Below are 7,191 nucleotides of genomic sequence, written 5' to 3' on the forward strand. Positions count from 1 at the left end.
GACTGTACGGATTTCAAAGATTTTTACAGGAAAGATGCACCAGGTTAATATCTCCAGACGTGTTTTTCATTTTTTCAAAATTTTCTTCCGTTCGCGATTTTTGGGGAAATTTGTATTTTTTAAATGGATTTTTGTACACTACTTTTCTCGAAAACGGCTAAAGATATGACATTGAAACTTATGGACATGAAAGAACATCACATGTAGATGTGCCGAACGTCCTTCATTTTTTGTCGTTCCTACTTCCGGTCGCAAACGGAAGTGAATTCAAAAAGTCCATTTTTTCAACTTTTTTGTTTTTCAATATTTTTCTTTCGGATTTACAGGGTTAATAGAGCGTCTTCAAAGATATCTATATATGTTTTCATTTTCTTCATGCGTGTGTTTATTGCAAAGATATGACAGAACCAAACTTTGTCTTACTGTCGGGGGTTCGAATCCCGCTCGGGGCGTTCCCCAAATTTTTTCTTTCTTTTTGTCTTTTTTCAGTTGCAAATTACTTTTCACTCTTTTATAACATGTGTGGAACATTTTGCCGATTTTTAAAAGCTATATTTGGAGATATTTTGTGAAATACCTGGAACAATCACGATCTGTGTTGTGAAACTACTGTAAATGAACGTAAACGAAAAAATACATTCTGAAATCTATTTCATGGGATGACGCAGCATAGAACTCTAAAGAAAAGTCGGTCGGAAGACCTACTTGTTGCCCTAGCAATAAGAACGTATCTAGTTATTATTATTATTATTATTATTCTTACCGATTTTGTGCACGCGATTTCTCGTAAACTACTGAACCGATTCTCATGAAACTTTCACATCTGATAGGTACTGATCTGAACCTTATTGGAAATTTTTTTCGTTAATGACGTCACTTCCGGTCGTGATATATGGACGATTTTCTGATTTTAAAATGCAATTTTGTCTTGATTACTTAGGGAAAACTGCTTAAGATATGAACTAAAGATTAATTGGAGATGATAGTTCATGATTTATAGCGTTGCAGAATCGCCTTTTCGTGCGACGTCAGTACTTCCGGTCGAAACCGGAAGCGAATTTAAAAAACGTAATTTTTCAACTTTTGTTTTTTAATATTTTTGTTTTAGATTTGAATAGAGACCCTTTTGCAGAAGCCAAATATGTAATTTGTTTGAAAATCAAAAAAGCCAATCTCGAGATATTTGCATTTGAAAACGCGAAGCGGCGATTCCAATGGCCAAAGGTTAGCGCGTTGGATTTTCACGCGGGCGACCCGGGTTCGATCCCCCGTATGTCCAAAAAATTTTATCACTTTTTCTGCTTGATTTTCGATTTTTATTACTTTTAGACCATTTGCAACAACATATTTTTAACTTTTAAGTATATCTTACGTAATAAGGGGTCACAAGGGGCCAGAATGTCAGATCTTTGTCGCTTTATATCTCGAAAAGGGGGAATATTTTGATAAGCAATATTGAACAAAAGATAGTCAGAATAATATTCTAAACAATATGCATACTTTGACTTTTTGTAAAATGGCCCCGTTAAGGACTTCTAGGGGTGGCCCCTTAATATTTCCATTCAGTATATCTCCACAACGAAAAGAAATCTCTGAATACGTGTTGAACAAAAAATCTTCAAAATCACAAGACCTTTCATTTGATATCAAGAAAAAGGGACTGACCCCTAAAATTAGGGACTCAGAGGGGTCAAAAGTCTTTCATCTTTAACTATTAAATGATCAATATTTTGTGATACATTACTGAAGCAAAAGTATTTCTCATAACGATTTGCTACAATATCTGATACAATTTTGATCATATGTTACGTAATTAGGGGTCACAAGAGGCCAGAATGTCAAATCTCTTACGCTTTAAATCTCGAAAAGAGGGAATATTTTGATATGCAATACTGAAGAAAAGATGCTCAGAATATCGTGATAAAAAAGAGAAAATTAAAAATTAATGAAGGAAAACTTAAAGTCATTGTCTTTTAACGAACATCTCAGTCAAAATCACATCTCATCTTATCGAGAAATTCAACGGAAGACCTACTCGTTGCTCGCAACGAGATCTCATCTAGTTATTATGTTCCCCAAACGAAGTTGGGGAACATATTGTTTTTACTCTGTTTCTTATTATTAAGGTCTTCCGTCTTCACGGAAGACCTTATAGTGATTCTACTGTTTCTTATTATTAAGGTCTTCCGTCTTCACGGAAGACCTTATAGTGATTCTACTGTTTCTTATTATTATTAAGGTCTTCCGTCTTCACGGAAGACCTTAGAGTGATTCTATTGTTTCTTATTATTATTATTATTATTATTATTATTCTTTTTTTTTTAGACAAAATTTTGTGCAGGCGATTTCTCGTAAACTATTCAGTAGATTTCAATGAAAATTTCAGGAATAAAAGGTCACTATATGAATTTTATATAAAATTCCGTTTGTTGGAAAATTCGCTACCAGTGCCAAGTTATGGGCAATTTCCTGATTTTAAAATGCAATTTTGTCTTCGAATGTTCTCGAAAATGGCTCAAGATATTAACTGGAGACTTGTTAGAGATGATAGACCATGAGATATAGATGTGCAATTTTGCCTTCGTTTGTGTCGTCAGTACTTCCTGTCGCTACAGGAAGTGAATTCAAAATGTGCACTTTTTCAACTTTTTTTGTTTTTCAATATTTTTCTTTGGTATAATCATTGTGAATGGAGACCCTACTGGAAAGGCCAAATATATAATTTATTTTAGAATCGATCAATCCACACACTAGATATTCGCATTTAAAAATCTGAAGCGCGTCCAAGATGGCGGAGCGTCTCCGTAAACTCCGCCATTAAGCAAATCGGGTTCTAGAAGGTCAGCTGAGCGTTTAGATGAACGAAACTTCTACCAAAAAAATGTATGAAATGTAAAGGATTCTTTGGATTGCTACATCGCAATTACGTTACATTGAGTATAGTTTTAATATATGAGGTTTCCTCAAACATCTATTGAAATTGCTTTTGTCTGCATCTCAAAGTAGAATACAACATGACTACAAGTGGAAATACGATGACAACAATCTTTTGTTTTGCACCAGGGAAAACTTATCCTAAACCATGGTTATAAGTAATAGCTTTTCAAGAAACTTGCCTGACTTAATATTCACTGTTTCTGAAATATTACTTGACTTCTGTTTATTTTTCCACGCAGGCTTGTGACATCCCCTGCGAGGTGAAATTCATGATTTCAGGAACTTTTATGAATCGTTCATGAACATTCATGATGTGTTCATGACTGGTTCATGACTGGTTCATAAAGATGGTTCATGAACTTTATTCATGAATATATTCATAAAATGTAGTTCATGAACAAATGATGAATATATATGAATATTGGTTATTTTCATTTTAAAGACAGAAAAAAGGTAGAGTTCAAGGTATTATGAATGTTCATGAATTTTCATGAAGACTAAAATAATTGACAAAAATGATTGACAGAAAACACTCAATACTCTCATAATACAACTTTTGCATGCAGATGCAATTGTTGAACAAGCCCCTGGTATAATATATGTTTAATAATAATTCTTTCACCATCTGAAAAAATAAATCATGAAATCTCTAAACATTTAATGTTTTTATTTGATTTTAATTACACTGCATCACAATTGACAGCATTTTTTTCAAATGCATTACTTGTGTTTCTTCATAATTTGAATTAAACAGTTATATTCATCATAATGTGCTTTAATTAATATCGTTTTTCATCACAAAACTTTGTTCGACCGAATTTTCTCTAACATCAAACTTTAAACAAGTTGTTGGAAAATGAAACATTCTGGAAAATGAACTTTGTGAGCTTCGTAAAAAAAACGTTATGTATATTTATTAACAACTTAATAATTATATCACTTGTCTGTACTGTACCGTATTATTCCTGGATCGAAACGCTACATACATTTCAATTTTGGTGCAGTTAATTGCTTCGTGCGTAAATGATAGAGCACAGACTGCATGGTTGTACAGTATCTATGATTCACATTCGTATTTTGTAGTTTTAATTCTCCTATGCGTCTTCACAGCTCAGAATATTCTGTCTGAGGTCGAGAGATTGTTATTATCATGTCATAGGGGGCCGCCATACTTGCTATACGAAACTAAAAGTCAATACATGTGTAACCGGAAGTAGAACTCTTCAGTGTATAAATTACCAAAGTTACTAGCCAACTTGGCTGAAAGGAGTAAACTATCTCCAGTTATAAATGATCAACCCAGGTAAGGGGATTTCTGAACTATGGTCAACGCTAAATGAAAACACAGTTGTAAGTTTTATCAATTTAATAAAGTGAGAATTAACCGTTGTAAATGATAACAAATAATAAATAATGATCAAAATTTAACAAACAGAAAAGTCTTTGAAAATGGCACAGGATAAATAAAGCTTTATCAAAAATGTAATTTAATCTGAAAAATGAATCTCAATAATCTCAATGAATAATCTCAATAAATAAATAATTAAAAAATGTAAAGAAAAATGGGAGGAATGTGGCAAAACTATGAAAAATAATCTATGTCCCTACTGAGCTGCCATACTTATCAAAAAGGTGAAAAATCCTAAAGAGATAAAAAAAAATGTAAAGGGAATGAGCTACATCACCCAATATGACTTCTATCAACACTCTAGAGTTAATCTGAAAATATCAATACTAATTCTAGGTTCTAAAAATAACTGACCCAGAAAATAAACAAGACCCAAAAATAAATAATAAATAGTGGTTCTAGAAAATAAACCTGTTATCTACATATCCCTAGACCAGGCAGGACTTGGAAAGGGAAACTAAATTTACTTTAAATACCCTACATCCTAACTGTTTCCTAACATGTGAAAAACGTGAAACTAAATCTAAGCCAAAACCTAGAGAACTGTTAAACCATAAGGTTTTCTTAGTCCACTAAGTATCTAATCAAATAGTGCTCATAAACCATAAGGTTTTCTTAGCACAGAAAAGAGGAACTAACCATGAGGCTGTGTTCCCCAACCCAAGTGAAGAAAACTACACGAACACGGGTTTAAATACCCTGACAAGGCCCAAAATAAAAGCCAATGACTATCAAAGATCCTAAAGCTAAATTAACCAATCAGAACGCAGGTATCAAAAGTACTACGGAAAGACTGCCAACATGGATGACACTTCCTGTTTAAAAAGTAAAACATGTGGAATGTCAACTCATGTCCTAACTTATAAAAGACAAATAATAAAGGACTTTTACGTAAGTAACAACTGAAAACAAATGGTAAATAGAATTATCAGACTGAAATACCAGCAAATACTTGTAAGATAAGAATTACGAAACGATGGCTATGAAATAAAAATCTAAACCACTACACATGGTTAATTTATGAGGTAAAAAAATCGAATTCTTCATTGATAAAACTTATTTTGATATAAAATATTGTATTTTCAGTGAAAAGTTATTCAGATAGTGTTTGTAATTTTTTTTAAACAGAAATCTTGGAAATTCGAAACTATGGTATTTCTTAGCTCTACCGTACATTTTTGAATAGGCGCAAACTTGAAAACGCGCGAGACGTTAGAAGTGGGAATTTGTAGTGTGGAAGAATCAGTATTTGTTGACTGTGATCTATTATTTGCATAGTTACTGTGCCGTTTTCGTATTGCATAATTTTATTTCGATCGGGTTCAATATTCTGTTTATACTAATTATGGTAGCCATGCGGTTTGCCTGGCGTTTTGGCTGTGAAGTTTGGTGATGTTGGCCTCCCTAAGGAGTAAGTTTTATATTGTTTTACTTGAATTTATATCTAACTTGATCATCTGTATCTAACAGTATTATGCAATATCTTTTATCATGTTTAGATTCTGCAACTACAATGTTTTGTAAAACCGCGCATTTCCAGCATGCGATGGGCATAGGCCTGTTTAGCTCACATTTTAAAGTTACGCATTTAATTTTTTTGGTATGATTGCTTATGATTTTGATATTTTGTCAAATTCTTATTATGCTTTTGTAATTTGTAGTTTTTTCACCCTCTCACAAGGTGTGTCCAATAAACAGTACAGTCACTGATCTTTGTCAACTTTTAAAGAAAATAACAGAATATGAAGAAGGAAGACTATATATAGGATCGATCTACTTCATAACTGGTGAGTGACAAAAAATGGAGACAATAACTGAGTCAGAAATCTGTCTGTAAATGTTACTTTCTATTTGTAAAAAAACAAATTAAAGCACATTATAATAAATTAATATGTCTCTTTTTTAATGCAATTTTTGTCTAACTTTGCTTTTAGTTTGGATCCAACCATATAACATACATTAATTATAGACTGAGACTCAAAACTCTCATAGGCCTGATTGATCTACAAAATGGCGATCCAAGAAAATAGGCTTAAATTCCACTCAGAATTTTTAAATTTGGAAGTGTCTCTGATGCAAAATTAAATGAATCTAAAATGCAAGAAAATACAAAAAAGTCTTATGTTTTACAATCATGGGTACTTTCAGAAAATCTTTCTTTTTGAAGGAAAAAGAGAAGCAGTTCACAAAATGTTGATGAGCAGAAGAAAAGAAACTCTGGCTGCACAAAAATCTGAGCTCTTGAAAAAGAAACAAAAAAAAAAGAAATGAAAATATGAATGATATTCAATCAAAGGATCCAAATGATGAAATTCTGGAAATTCCACATGGAGAGACAATAAGGATTTTTGAATTGACCATCTCTGCTCGAACTGCTTGAAAGCACTGAAAACTGTTTCCCTGGTGCTGAACAAACTTTTCTCCTAGACTGGAATTAAAAACTGTTCAATTTCTGGCATTAAAACACAATTTGAAACATGCTGAGGAAGGATCCCCCTCTCCTTTTGACCAAGTAAGGTTAAACATTCTGCAAAGAGTTGCATTTGAATTGAATTTTTTTTATACTTTTACCAGGAATGAACTACATTACTCATTTTATACTATGGTTTAATGTGTCAGATTGTCTATTTTAATTTTTTTAACAAAGATTTTGTTGCCATGGTTGGAAAACAAACAACATTTCTGTAAAATCTTTCAAGATACTGTATTATAAATCATCTACTGTTACTTTTTTTAGCATGACTTCATGCATTTTCATGAATAAACATGAATAATAATATTTCATATTTTGTTTACGAATAAGCAAGAATATTCATGAATGCTAATGGTTCATGAATTTTATTCAT

The 7,191-nt window shown here is 32.3% G+C and overlaps 1 long non-coding RNA gene across 1 annotated transcript; it reads left to right on the plus strand.

Moving 5' to 3' along the window:
* The first annotated feature begins 5,608 nt into the window (after positions 1–5,608).
* On the plus strand, positions 5,609–6,932 carry LOC134259594 (uncharacterized). The gene is made up of 3 exons (XR_009990382.1): positions 5,609–5,756; positions 6,007–6,132; positions 6,513–6,932. It is a non-coding gene; the product is annotated as an uncharacterized LOC134259594 (long non-coding RNA).
* Positions 6,933–7,191: the final 259 nt, after the last annotated feature.

This window comes from Saccostrea cucullata, unplaced genomic scaffold (assembly GCF_032062105.1).
Source record: "Saccostrea cucullata isolate Sc308-1 unplaced genomic scaffold, CSIRO_AGI_Scuc_v1 ctg12610, whole genome shotgun sequence".
Classification (NCBI taxonomy): Eukaryota; Metazoa; Mollusca; class Bivalvia; order Ostreida; family Ostreidae; genus Saccostrea; species Saccostrea cuccullata.